Source organism: Triturus cristatus, chromosome 7 (genome assembly GCF_964204655.1).
Source record: "Triturus cristatus chromosome 7, aTriCri1.1, whole genome shotgun sequence".
In the NCBI taxonomy this organism is placed as follows: Eukaryota; Metazoa; Chordata; class Amphibia; order Caudata; family Salamandridae; genus Triturus; species Triturus cristatus.
In genome coordinates, this window is record NC_140590.1 from 1,036,141,905 (window position 1) to 1,036,156,789 (window position 14,885).

A 14,885-nucleotide genomic window follows, 5' to 3' on the forward strand; every position below is an offset into this window, starting at 1 on the left:
TGAGTGATGATTTGAGTACGATGCCGAGGTTCTTAGCATGGTATGAGGGGGTAGGTGGGCTCCAGAGGGTGGTCAGCCACCAGGTGCTGTCCCATGCAGAAGGGGTGGTACCAAGGACGAGGACTTCTGTCTTCTCGGTGTTGAGCTTCGGGCAGCTGTTGGTCATCCAGACTGCTACATATTGCATTCCTTTCTGGAAGTTGAGTTTGGCAGTGGTGGGGTCTTTAGTGAGGGAGAGGATGAGCTGTGTGTCGTCGGTGTAGGATACGATGATGAGGCCCTGTTGTCAGATGATGGCTGCGAGGTGGGCCATGTAGATGTTGAAGAGTGTAGGGCTCAGGGATTAACCCTGTGGCACTCCACAGATGATTTTCGTGGGGTCAGAGAGGAAGGGTGGGAGTCTGCTCCTTTGGCTGCTTCCGGTGAAGAATGATCGGATCCAGTCCAGGGCTGTTCCTTGTATGCCTGCGTCGTGTAGTCTGGCGACTAGTGTGCAGTGGGAGACGGTATCGAAGTAGGATGAGGGCTGTGGAGTGGCATTGGTCCAGGAGGGTGCGGATGTCATCTGTGGCAGCGAGTAGGGCGGTCTCTGTGCTATGGTTGCTTCAGAATCCGGATTGGGACGGGTCGAGGACGGCGTTCTCTTCAATGAATCGTGTCAGTTTCCTGTTGACTGTTTTCTCCGCAACTTTGGCTGCAAAGGGAAATTGCGAGATGGGCTGATAGTTCTTGAGGTCGGTGGGGTCAACTGTGGGCTTCTAGAGCAGTGGTCTGATGTCTGCGTGCTTCCAGTTGTCTGGGAAGGTGCCTGTTTTGAAGGTGGTGTTGATAGTGCGTTGTAGTTTGGGTGCGATGTGGTAGATGTAAGGGGGGCAGGGGTCAGTGGGGGCCCCAGAGTAGATACTTTTCATGGTCGAGGCGGTGTCTTCAGCCGTGATCGGTGTCCAGTTGGAGATGGTGGGCTGGCTGGTGTTTCTGGGGGGCGGGGGCCGTCTGTAGCGCCTGGTGGATGGTCGATGAAGTTCTCGTAGAGGATTTTGATCTTGAGGTGGAAATAGGTTCCAAGCTTGTCGCAGAGGTCTTGGGATGGGGTGATGTCTGTGGCTTCGCTGCGTGGGTTGGTGAATTCTCGAATGACACTGAAAAGGTCCTTGGAGTTGGTGGAGTTGGCCAGAATTTTGTTGTGGATGAAGTTCCTCTTGGTGGCTCTGATCTGATTGTGGTGGTCCGTCATGGCATCCTTGTAGGTGGTGTGGTTTTTGGTTGTAGTGGTGTTTCTCCAGTTCTTCTCCAGGTGTCTGCAGGTGCGTCTGGCTTCTTGGAGAGCAGTGGTGAACCAGGCGGCTTTCCTGGGGCATTGTCTGTTGGGGTTGCGTAGCGGGGCGAGCTTGTCTGCACAGTCGGCGATCCAGGGTTGAAGTTCTCTGGCTGCATCGTTTGCGTTGGTTGCCCAGGTGTGGTTGTCTCGGGTGAGTGTGGAGTTAATTTGCTCATCGGGAACCTTGCTCCTGTTCCTTCATGGTGGGCGTGGGGCTGGTTTGGGTGCCTTGGGTTTGTTGATGGCGAAGTGCACGCAGTGGTGGTTGGTCCATGGTGGCTGCGTTGTGTGTCTGAATTGGATACTCTTTCCTGCCGCGAAGATGGGGTCGAGGGTGTGTCCTGCTCTGTGGGTCGGTGTTTTGACGAGTTGTTTAAGTCCAATACTGGCGAGGTTGTCACGAAGGATATTGGAGTTGGGGTCGCTGGGGTTGTCGAGGTGGAAGTTCAGGTCTCCAATGAGTGTGTCGTTTGTTGAGGCGATGGCGTGGGATCCGATGAAGTTGGTGATGGTGGTGGCAAAGGGTGTTTGGGGGCGCGGGGTCTGTAGAGGAGGGTTCCTTGGAGTGTTGCTTTAGGGGTGGTCTGGATCTGGAAGTGCAGATGTTTGGCAGAGGGGAAGGTCTCACTGGAGGTGGTGAGCCAGAGGGTGATCTTGTGGGCAATGGCGAGGCCCCCTCCTGGGTGGTTGGGGCGGTATTTCCTCTGGATCTTGTATACGTCTGGGATGGCGGTGCTGATGTTGGGGGCTGAGGATGGGTTGGTCCAGGTCTCTGTGAAGAAGGCGATGTCGGGCGATAGAAAGTCGAGTAGGTTCCAGATTTCCATGGTGTGTTTGTGTACGGAGCATACGTTGAGGAGGATGCATTTTAGGGTGTCGCCGGTACTGGCACAGGCGGTGTTGGAGGCCGGGGTGGCGGTGAGGGTCTGGCGGCAGTGGAAGCAGCAGAACTGGCCATGGATCTTGTTCGGTGAGGCCTGTTGGCATTCTCTAAGTCTTCCGGGGTTGAGTGCGAGGAGGGTGGTGGTGTTTTAGCAATGGGTTGTGGGAGGTCCAGGGTTCCTGACACTGGCCACAATTGGGTCGCGGACGGGCGCAGACGGGCTTGGCTTTGGCAAGTCTTCGGCACGCCAGCGGAGCGCCCGCTGTGCTCATACGCTGCACGAACGCGCAGGGGCCGCCATTAAGTAAGGGAGGTGGGAGGTGGGAGGAAGGAGAGGCTGGGAGGTGGGAGCGGGGGAATTTCGGGGGGAGGGGCCGCAGGGGCAGCAGCGGCGAAAGGAAGAGGCAGGCACTAGAAAATTAAAACAGTGGTGGAATTAGAACAAGACACAGATGGGCACAATAACAGTTGCACAACAGGGAAAAATTAAGAAAAAAACGGCTGAGAAAGGTTATGGTGGTTGCAGGCAGTCTGGTCCCAGTTAGAGCGGGCATCAGGCGCAGGAGCGGACAGTAGCCTTGAATCTCCCAAGAAGGAGTTTGGGATCTGGAGGCAAGAGACGACACAGCAGAGCTGCGGGGAGAGAGTGGACCTAGACCGAGGGTCGGAGTTCTTACTCTACACCACTCCACTCTATTTCACTCCACTCTATGCCACTCCATTACACCCAATTACACTCTAAGCCACTCCACTTTACACCACTCCATGCAACTCCACTCTACAAAACTCCACTCTACCTATTTCACTATATTCCACTCCATTTAACGACACTTCAGTCTATGCCACTCAATTGTACACTCTACACTATTCCACTGTAAGCAACTCCACTGCACAACACTGCACTTTATGCTATTCCTCTCTCTGCTACTCCACTCTATGCTACTTTACTGAACAGAATTCCACTGTATGCCACTCCACTCTAAGCCACTCCACTGTACACCACTTGTACACACTTGTGTTACTAAACTCTATGACAGTCCACTGTGCTCTATTACACTGTACAGCACTCAACTCTATGCTACTCCACTGTATGCCACTCCAGTGTACCCCACTCCACTTTGCGCTACGAGACTCTACACTATTCCACTGTACGCTATTCCCCTCTACACTATTCCACTCCACACTACACCACTTCACTATATGCTATTCTACTATACACCACTGTACACCACTCCACTTTATGCCACTCGACTGTACGCCATGCCACTGTACACCACTCAGTCTATGCCACACCGCCGTACATTACACCACTGTACGCTACCCCACTCTATGATAGTCCATTCTGTGCCACTCCACTGTATGCCATTACACTCGACACTATTCCACTGTATGCCACTCCACTCTATGGCACTCTACTCTATGCTATTCCACTGTAGGCCACTCCAATATACGCTACTCCACTCTATGCCACTCCACTGTACACCACTTCACGTCACACCAATCCTCTTTACACCACTCTATTCTATGCTATTCCACTCTCTGGCATTTAATCCTGTGTCACTCAATTCTATACTACTCCACTCTACGCTATTCTTCTATATGCAACTCCTCCATGCACCAACACACTCTATACTATTCTACTCTACCCCACTCTACTCTATGCCATTCCAGTCTATGCCACTCCACTGTATGCCACTGCACTGTATGGTACTCCACTCTACGCTATTCCACTCTAAGCCACTCCACTGTACGCCTAATCACTTTACACTATTCCACTGTATGGTACTCCATTCTGCGCATGTCCACTCTACACTATTCCACTGTCTGCCACTCCACTCTATGCTATTCTACTCTATGCCACTCCACTGTGTGCTATTCCACTCTAACATATTTCACAGCACACCACTCCACTGTACACTACTCCACTCTATGCTATTCCACTCTACACTACTACAGTACTCCACTCGGCGCCAGAACACTCTATGCCATGACATTCTATGCCACAATATTCTACAATATGACACTAAGAAATGACACTGTATGGCACTGTGTTCTACACCACTTCCATCAATGCCACTCAAGTGTACTCTGCTCTACAATCCTGTACACCACTCTACAACTCTCTATGCCCCTCTATTCTACCAAACTCTACTGCAATCTATGCTACTCCACTGTACAACACTGCACTCCAGTCTAAGTCACTGTACACTGCTCTAGTCCACTCTGATTCACTCTACCACATGTTACTCCACTCTATGACACTCTACACAACCCCCTCTATGACACTCCACCACAATTTACCCAACTCTATTCTATGACACACTACTCCACTCTGCTCCACTATGGCTCCCTACTCTACGCTGCTCCACTCAATGGTACTGTATGCCATTTGACTCGGCAACACTCCATGCAAATACACTGTACCACACTCTACCACACTCTACTGTACTCAAACTCACTCCGCTCTACAACACTGTACTCCACTCTATGCTACTCCACTCTACTGCAGTCTACAACACTTTCCCACACTCAACAACATGCCATTCTACTCCACTGTATGACATGCATTTCCACTCTATGACGCTTTACTTCAGTGCATGTTACTCCACTCTACTCCAGGGTACTGTACAGTACGGCACGCCACTCCACTCTACGATATTTTACTCCACTGTGCACTACGCCACTCAACTCTACTGTGCGACATTTTACCCCAGTCTATGCCACTATACCACACTCCACTCTATGCTGCTTCATTTTACAACACTCTAATCTGTCCACTCTACAACACTCTCCTACACTGTATTCCACTCTGAAAGACTGTACTCCACCTTATTCTCATACACTCCATTGTACAACACTCTAGTCCATTTTAAGAGCTTTTCCAACAGTTTACAACACAGCACTCCACTCTACTTTACGAGATAACACTCAAATGTATGACACTTTACTTGACTCTATTCTACACCACTACACTCTACTCTACTCCATACCACTCTACTCTACGACATGAAAATCAACTCTATTATACTTCACTCCACACTACATTACCCCATACCACTAAACTCCACTTCAGTCAACTCCCCTGCATTACACTTTACCTCATTATATGCCACTTTATGACAATTCACTCTATGCAGTTTGTCTATATTACATCCAATTCTGCTCTATGCTACTTCACTCTACAAGAATCTAGTACACTGTATTCCACTCCATAACACTCTATTGCACTCTATGCCCATCCACTCTATGCCACTGTACTACACTGTATGACACTATATGTCAAGCCACTCACTCCTCTCTATGACATGCCACTTTCTATATGACACAACACTCCACTGTACGTCACTCTCCTCCACTGCGCAACACTGTACCACAGTCCACTGCACTACATACTACTCTACTATACAACACTTCAGTGTTCAAGACCTTTTGCTACTCAACTGTACGACAGTCCACTCGACAACAATGAACTATACAGCACTGTATTCCACCAAACTCTACTCTATGCCACTACATTGTACAATACTCTAATACACTTTTTGCCACTGTACGGCACTAAACTATACTGTACAACAGCACCTCCACTGTGCAATACACCACTCCACTCTATGATACTTTACTCCACTACACGACACACCACACTACTCCTCTGAAATAACACTTTACTCCCCTGTACGCTACATCACTCCACTCTACTCCACACCACTCTATTCCATTGTACAATACTACACTCTATGACACTACACTCTATGGCATTGCCCTCCACTTAACAACACTCAACTAACTGACACTCAACATTACAATTTGAAACACATTTTGATTAAAAAATATAAACTATTTTAAAAAACAAACAAAGGTTAGAGCTAAGTTATAGTTAGGACAACTTTATTTATTCTTTCTACATAAACCCAACTAAAACTATACAGACATTCAAAGTTCTAAACTTATTACATTCAATTTAAAATTTAAGGACCGTTTTCAAATTATTGTAAGTCATGCTCCTCTGTACAAATTCTTGTTGTAATTCTAGCCACATGGTATTTAGACAGAATATCGAAAACAGAAATATCATGGGACAAAATATTCTGTCAGAAAAATTGAGGAGAAGAATATTGTGAAGGTTTCTATAGGATTCCACATATATGACTCTTGATGATATATATATATATATATATATATATCCAAACACAGCATTCTCCTGTTCCGGAGCCCCCAACCCTTCAGGGCGGCCTCATTAAATGATAGACACGGAGCAGTCCATCCAAACACCAGCAAATGTGAAACACAAATGAGGCCCATTACTGGCAATGACGCTTTTATTCAGAGTCAACAGCAGCACAACAACCTTCCTGTTACCTAACGTTTCAGCCTCACTGGCCTTGCTCACAGGTGGAAGGTTGATAATTAACTTGCCAGGTGCGCTTGTGCATGCTCTTAAAAAAGTTCTTGGGTCACATGGTTGCAAGTTGAAATACAAATCCCATAGTGCACCGCCAATTATTAGGAATTACAAACTGGAAGTCCTCATGATTTTCGACTTTTAAACTTGAAAGTTATTACCTTCGTGGCAGTAGCACTGATGTTGGTGTGGAATCATTGACTAAAGACAGCCAGGTGAGTTGGTATCACTTGCAGATTTCTTATATTTTTGCGTTCTGAACGAAGCCTCATTACAGCAGCACGATCAGAAATGGAAGTGCTCCATCACCGAATCCCTTCCAAACACGCTCAGATTTTCGCCGAGTGGCATTCCTAAGTAGGCTGGGCGCGTGAGTGGGTCATGCTCCTCCATAAAATCCAAACACAGCATTCTCCTGTTCCGGAGCCCCCAACCCTTCAGGGCGGCCTCATTAAATGATAGACACGGAGCAGTCCATCCAAACACCAGCAAATGTGAAACACAAATGAGGCCCATTACTGGCAATGACGCTTTTATTCAGAGTCAACAGCAGCACAACAACCTTCCTGTTACCTAACGTTTCAGCCTCACTGGCCTTGCTCACAGGTGGAAGGTTGATAATTAACTTGCCAGGTGCGCTTGTGCATGCTCTTAAAAAAGTTCTTGGGTCACATGGTTGCAAGTTGAAATACAAATCCCATAGTGCACCGCCAATTATTAGGAATTACAAACTGGAAGTCCTCATGATTTTCGACTTTTAAACTTGAAAGTTATTACCTTCGTGGCAGTAGCACTGATGTTGGTGTGGAATCATTGACTAAAGACAGCCAGGTGAGTTGGTATCACTTGCAGATTTCTTATATTTTTGCGTTCTGAACGAAGCCTCATTACAGCAGCACGATCAGAAATGGAAGTGCTCCATCACCGAATCCCTTCCAAACACGCTCAGATTTTCGCCGAGTGGCATTCCTAAGTAGGCTGGGCGCGTGAGTGGGTCATGCTCCTCCATAAAATCCAAACACAGCATTCTCCTGTTCCGGAGACCCCAACCCTTCAGGGCGGCCTCATTAAATGATAGACACGGAGCAGTCCATCCAAACACCAGCAAATGTGAAACACAAATGAGGCCCATTACTGGCAATGACGCTTTTATTCAGAGTCAACAGCAGCACAACAACCTTCCTGTTACCTAACGTTTCAGCCTCACTGGCCTTGCTCACAGGTGGAAGGTTGATAATTAACTTGCCAGGTGCGCTTGTGCATGCTCTTAAAAAAGTTCTTGGGTCACATGGTTGCAAGTTGAAATACAAATCCCATAGTGCACCGCCAATTATTAGGAATTACAAACTGGAAGTCCTCATGATTTTCGACTTTTAAACTTGAAAGTTATTACCTTCGTGGCAGTAGCACTGATGTTGGTGTGGAATCATTGACTAAAGACAGCCAGGTGAGTTGGTATCACTTGCAGATTTCTTATATTTTTGCGTTCTGAACGAAGCCTCATTACAGCAGCACGATCAGAAATGGAAGTGCTCCATCACCGAATCCCTTCCAAACACGCTCAGATTTTCGCCGAGTGGCATTCCTAAGTAGGCTGGGCGCGTGAGTGGGTCATGCTCCTCCATAAAATCCAAACACAGCATTCTCCTGTTCCGGAGCCCCCAACCCTTCAGGGCGGCCTCATTAAATGATAGACACGGAGCAGTCCATCCAAACACCAGCAAATGTGAAACACAAATGAGGCCCATTACTGGCAATGACGCTTTTATTCAGAGTCAACAGCAGCACAACAACCTTCCTGTTACCTAACGTTTCAGCCTCACTGGCCTTGCTCACAGGTGGAAGGTTGATAATTAACTTGCCAGGTGCGCTTGTGCATGCTCTTAAAAAAGTTCTTGGGTCACATGGTTGCAAGTTGAAATACAAATCCCATAGTGCACCGCCAATTATTAGGAATTACAAACTGGAAGTCCTCATGATTTTCGACTTTTAAACTTGAAAGTTATTACCTTCGTGGCAGTAGCACTGATGTTGGTGTGGAATCATTGACTAAAGACAGCCAGGTGAGTTGGTATCACTTGCAGATTTCTTATATTTTTGCGTTCTGAACGAAGCCTCATTACAGCAGCACGATCAGAAATGGAAGTGCTCCATCACCGAATCCCTTCCAAACACGCTCAGATTTTCGCCGAGTGGCATTCCTAAGTAGGCTGGGCGCGTGAGTGGGTCATGCTCCTCCATAAAATCCAAACACAGCATTCTCCTGTTCCGGAGCCCCCAACCCTTCAGGGCGGCCTCATTAAATGATAGACACGGAGCAGTCCATCCAAACACCAGCAAATGTGAAACACAAATGAGGCCCATTACTGGCAATGACGCTTTTATTCAGAGTCAACAGCAGCACAACAACCTTCCTGTTACCTAACGTTTCAGCCTCACTGGCCTTGCTCACAGGTGGAAGGTTGATAATTAACTTGCCAGGTGCGCTTGTGCATGCTCTTAAAAAAGTTCTTGGGTCACATGGTTGCAAGTTGAAATACAAATCCCATAGTGCACCGCCAATTATTAGGAATTACAAACTGGAAGTCCTCATGATTTTCGACTTTTAAACTTGAAAGTTATTACCTTCGTGGCAGTAGCACTGATGTTGGTGTGGAATCATTGACTAAAGACAGCCAGGTGAGTTGGTATCACTTGCAGATTTCTTATATTTTTGCGTTCTGAACGAAGCCTCATTACAGCAGCACGATCAGAAATGGAAGTGCTCCATCACCGAATCCCTTCCAAACACGCTCAGATTTTCGCCGAGTGGCATTCCTAAGTAGGCTGGGCGCGTGAGTGGGTCATGCTCCTCCATAAAATCCAAACACAGCATTCTCCTGTTCCGGAGCCCCCAACCCTTCAGGGCGGCCTCATTAAATGATAGACACGGAGCAGTCCATCCAAACACCAGCAAATGTGAAACACAAATGAGGCCCATTACTGGCAATGACGCTTTTATTCAGAGTCAACAGCAGCACAACAACCTTCCTGTTACCTAACGTTTCAGCCTCACTGGCCTTGCTCACAGGTGGAAGGTTGATAATTAACTTGCCAGGTGCGCTTGTGCATGCTCTTAAAAAAGTTCTTGGGTCACATGGTTGCAAGTTGAAATACAAATCCCATAGTGCACCGCCAATTATTAGGAATTACAAACTGGAAGTCCTCATGATTTTCGACTTTTAAACTTGAAAGTTATTACCTTCGTGGCAGTAGCACTGATGTTGGTGTGGAATCATTGACTAAAGACAGCCAGGTGAGTTGGTATCACTTGCAGATTTCTTATATTTTTGCGTTCTGAACGAAGCCTCATTACAGCAGCACGATCAGAAATGGAAGTGCTCCATCACCGAATCCCTTCCAAACACGCTCAGATTTTCGCCGAGTGGCATTCCTAAGTAGGCTGGGCGCGTGAGTGGGTCATGCTCCTCCATAAAATCCAAACACAGCATTCTCCTGTTCCGGAGCCCCCAACCCTTCAGGGCGGCCTCATTAAATGATAGACACGGAGCAGTCCATCCAAACACCAGCAAATGTGAAACACAAATGAGGCCCATTACTGGCAATGACGCTTTTATTCAGAGTCAACAGCAGCACAACAACCTTCCTGTTACCTAACGTTTCAGCCTCACTGGCCTTGCTCACAGGTGGAAGGTTGATAATTAACTTGCCAGGTGCGCTTGTGCATGCTCTTAAAAAAGTTCTTGGGTCACATGGTTGCAAGTTGAAATACAAATCCCATAGTGCACCGCCAATTATTAGGAATTACAAACTGGAAGTCCTCATGATTTTCGACTTTTAAACTTGAAAGTTATTACCTTCGTGGCAGTAGCACTGATGTTGGTGTGGAATCATTGACTAAAGACAGCCAGGTGAGTTGGTATCACTTGCAGATTTCTTATATTTTTGCGTTCTGAACGAAGCCTCATTACAGCAGCACGATCAGAAATGGAAGTGCTCCATCACCGAATCCCTTCCAAACACGCTCAGATTTTCGCCGAGTGGCATTCCTAAGTAGGCTGGGCGCGTGAGTGGGTCATGCTCCTCCATAAAATCCAAACACAGCATTCTCCTGTTCCGGAGCCCCCAACCCTTCAGGGCGGCCTCATTAAATGATAGACACGGAGCAGTCCATCCAAACACCAGCAAATGTGAAACACAAATGAGGCCCATTACTGGCAATGACGCTTTTATTCAGAGTCAACAGCAGCACAACAACCTTCCTGTTACCTAACGTTTCAGCCTCACTGGCCTTGCTCACAGGTGGAAGGTTGATAATTAACTTGCCAGGTGCGCTTGTGCATGCTCTTAAAAAAGTTCTTGGGTCACATGGTTGCAAGTTGAAATACAAATCCCATAGTGCACCGCCAATTATTAGGAATTACAAACTGGAAGTCCTCATGATTTTCGACTTTTAAACTTGAAAGTTATTACCTTCGTGGCAGTAGCACTGATGTTGGTGTGGAATCATTGACTAAAGACAGCCAGGTGAGTTGGTATCACTTGCAGATTTCTTATATTTTTGCGTTCTGAACGAAGCCTCATTACAGCAGCACGATCAGAAATGGAAGTGCTCCATCACCGAATCCCTTCCAAACACGCTCAGATTTTCGCCGAGTGGCATTCCTAAGTAGGCTGGGCGCGTGAGTGGGTCATGCTCCTCCATAAAATCCAAACACAGCATTCTCCTGTTCCGGAGCCCCCAACCCTTCAGGGCGGCCTCATTAAATGATAGACACGGAGCAGTCCATCCAAACACCAGCAAATGTGAAACACAAATGAGGCCCATTACTGGCAATGACGCTTTTATTCAGAGTCAACAGCAGCACAACAACCTTCCTGTTACCTAACGTTTCAGCCTCACTGGCCTTGCTCACAGGTGGAAGGTTGATAATTAACTTGCCAGGTGCGCTTGTGCATGCTCTTAAAAAAGTTCTTGGGTCACATGGTTGCAAGTTGAAATACAAATCCCATAGTGCACCGCCAATTATTAGGAATTACAAACTGGAAGTCCTCATGATTTTCGACTTTTAAACTTGAAAGTTATTACCTTCGTGGCAGTAGCACTGATGTTGGTGTGGAATCATTGACTAAAGACAGCCAGGTGAGTTGGTATCACTTGCAGATTTCTTATATTTTTGCGTTCTGAACGAAGCCTCATTACAGCAGCACGATCAGAAATGGAAGTGCTCCATCACCGAATCCCTTCCAAACACGCTCAGATTTTCGCCGAGTGGCATTCCTAAGTAGGCTGGGCGCGTGAGTGGGTCATGCTCCTCCATAAAATCCAAACACAGCATTCTCCTGTTCCGGAGCCCCCAACCCTTCAGGGCGGCCTCATTAAATGATAGACACGGAGCAGTCCATCCAAACACCAGCAAATGTGAAACACAAATGAGGCCCATTACTGGCAATGACGCTTTTATTCAGAGTCAACAGCAGCACAACAACCTTCCTGTTACCTAACGTTTCAGCCTCACTGGCCTTGCTCACAGGTGGAAGGTTGATAATTAACTTGCCAGGTGCGCTTGTGCATGCTCTTAAAAAAGTTCTTGGGTCACATGGTTGCAAGTTGAAATACAAATCCCATAGTGCACCGCCAATTATTAGGAATTACAAACTGGAAGTCCTCATGATTTTCGACTTTTAAACTTGAAAGTTATTACCTTCGTGGCAGTAGCACTGATGTTGGTGTGGAATCATTGACTAAAGACAGCCAGGTGAGTTGGTATCACTTGCAGATTTCTTATATTTTTGCGTTCTGAACGAAGCCTCATTACAGCAGCACGATCAGAAATGGAAGTGCTCCATCACCGAATCCCTTCCAAACACGCTCAGATTTTCGCCGAGTGGCATTCCTAAGTAGGCTGGGCGCGTGAGTGGGTCATGCTCCTCCATAAAATCCAAACACAGCATTCTCCTGTTCCGGAGCCCCCAACCCTTCAGGGCGGCCTCATTAAATGATAGACACGGAGCAGTCCATCCAAACACCAGCAAATGTGAAACACAAATGAGGCCCATTACTGGCAATGACGCTTTTATTCAGAGTCAACAGCAGCACAACAACCTTCCTGTTACCTAACGTTTCAGCCTCACTGGCCTTGCTCACAGGTGGAAGGTTGATAATTAACTTGCCAGGTGCGCTTGTGCATGCTCTTAAAAAAGTTCTTGGGTCACATGGTTGCAAGTTGAAATACAAATCCCATAGTGCACCGCCAATTATTAGGAATTACAAACTGGAAGTCCTCATGATTTTCGACTTTTAAACTTGAAAGTTATTACCTTCGTGGCAGTAGCACTGATGTTGGTGTGGAATCATTGACTAAAGACAGCCAGGTGAGTTGGTATCACTTGCAGATTTCTTATATTTTTGCGTTCTGAACGAAGCCTCATTACAGCAGCACGATCAGAAATGGAAGTGCTCCATCACCGAATCCCTTCCAAACACGCTCAGATTTTCGCCGAGTGGCATTCCTAAGTAGGCTGGGCGCGTGAGTGGGTCATGCTCCTCCATAAAATCCAAACACAGCATTCTCCTGTTCCGGAGCCCCCAACCCTTCAGGGCGGCCTCATTAAATGATAGACACGGAGCAGTCCATCCAAACACCAGCAAATGTGAAACACAAATGAGGCCCATTACTGGCAATGACGCTTTTATTCAGAGTCAACAGCAGCACAACAACCTTCCTGTTACCTAACGTTTCAGCCTCACTGGCCTTGCTCACAGGTGGAAGGTTGATAATTAACTTGCCAGGTGCGCTTGTGCATGCTCTTAAAAAAGTTCTTGGGTCACATGGTTGCAAGTTGAAATACAAATCCCATAGTGCACCGCCAATTATTAGGAATTACAAACTGGAAGTCCTCATGATTTTCGACTTTTAAACTTGAAAGTTATTACCTTCGTGGCAGTAGCACTGATGTTGGTGTGGAATCATTGACTAAAGACAGCCAGGTGAGTTGGTATCACTTGCAGATTTCTTATATTTTTGCGTTCTGAACGAAGCCTCATTACAGCAGCACGATCAGAAATGGAAGTGCTCCATCACCGAATCCCTTCCAAACACGCTCAGATTTTCGCCGAGTGGCTCCGGAACAGGAGAATGCTGTGTTTGGATTTTATGGAGGAGCATGACCCACTCACGCGCCCAGCCTACTTAGGAATGCCACTCGGCGAAAATCTGAGCGTGTTTGGAAGGGATTCGGTGATGGAGCACTTCCATTTCTGATCGTGCTGCTGTAATGAGGCTTCGTTCAGAACGCAAAAATATAAGAAATCTGCAAGTGATACCAACTCACCTGGCTGTCTTTAGTCAATGATTCCACACCAACATCAGTGCTACTGCCACGAAGGTAATAACTTTCAAGTTTAAAAGTCGAAAATCATGAGGACTTCCAGTTTGTAATTCCTAATAATTGGCGGTGCACTATGGGATTTGTATTTCAACTTGCAACCATGTGACCCAAGAACTTTTTTAAGAGCATGCACAAGCGCACCTGGCAAGTTAATTATCAACCTTCCACCTGTGAGCAAGGCCAGTGAGGCTGAAACGTTAGGTAACAGGAAGGTTGTTGTGCTGCTGTTGACTCTGAATAAAAGCGTAATTGCCAGTAATGGGCCTCATTTGTGTTTCACATTTGCTGGTGTTTGGATGGACTGCTCCGTGTCTATCATTTAATGAGGCCGCCCTGAAGGGTTGGGGGCTCCGGAACAGGAGAATGCTGTGTTTGGATTTTATGGAGGAGCATGACCCACTCACGCGCCCAGCCTACTTAGGAATGCCACTCGGCGAAAATCTGAGCGTGTTTGGAAGGGATTCGGTGATGGAGCACTTCCATTTCTGATCGTGCTGCTGTAATGAGGCTTCGTTCAGAACGCAAAAATATAAGAAATCTGCAAGTGATACCAACTCACCTGGCTGTCTTTAGTCAATGATTCCACACCAACATCAGTGCTACTGCCACGAAGGTAATAACTTTCAAGTTTAAAAGTCGAAAATCATGAGGACTTCCAGTTTGTAATTCCTAATAATTGGCGGTGCACTATGGGATTTGTATTTCAACTTGCAACCATGTGACCCAAGAACTTTTTTAAGAGCATGCACAAGCGCACCTGGCAAGTTAATTATCAACCTTTCACCTGTGAGCAAGGCCAGTGAGGCTGAAACGTTAGGTAACAGGAAGGTTGTTGTGCTGCTGTTGACTCTGAATAAAAGCGTCATTGCCAGTAATGGGCCTCATTTGTGTTT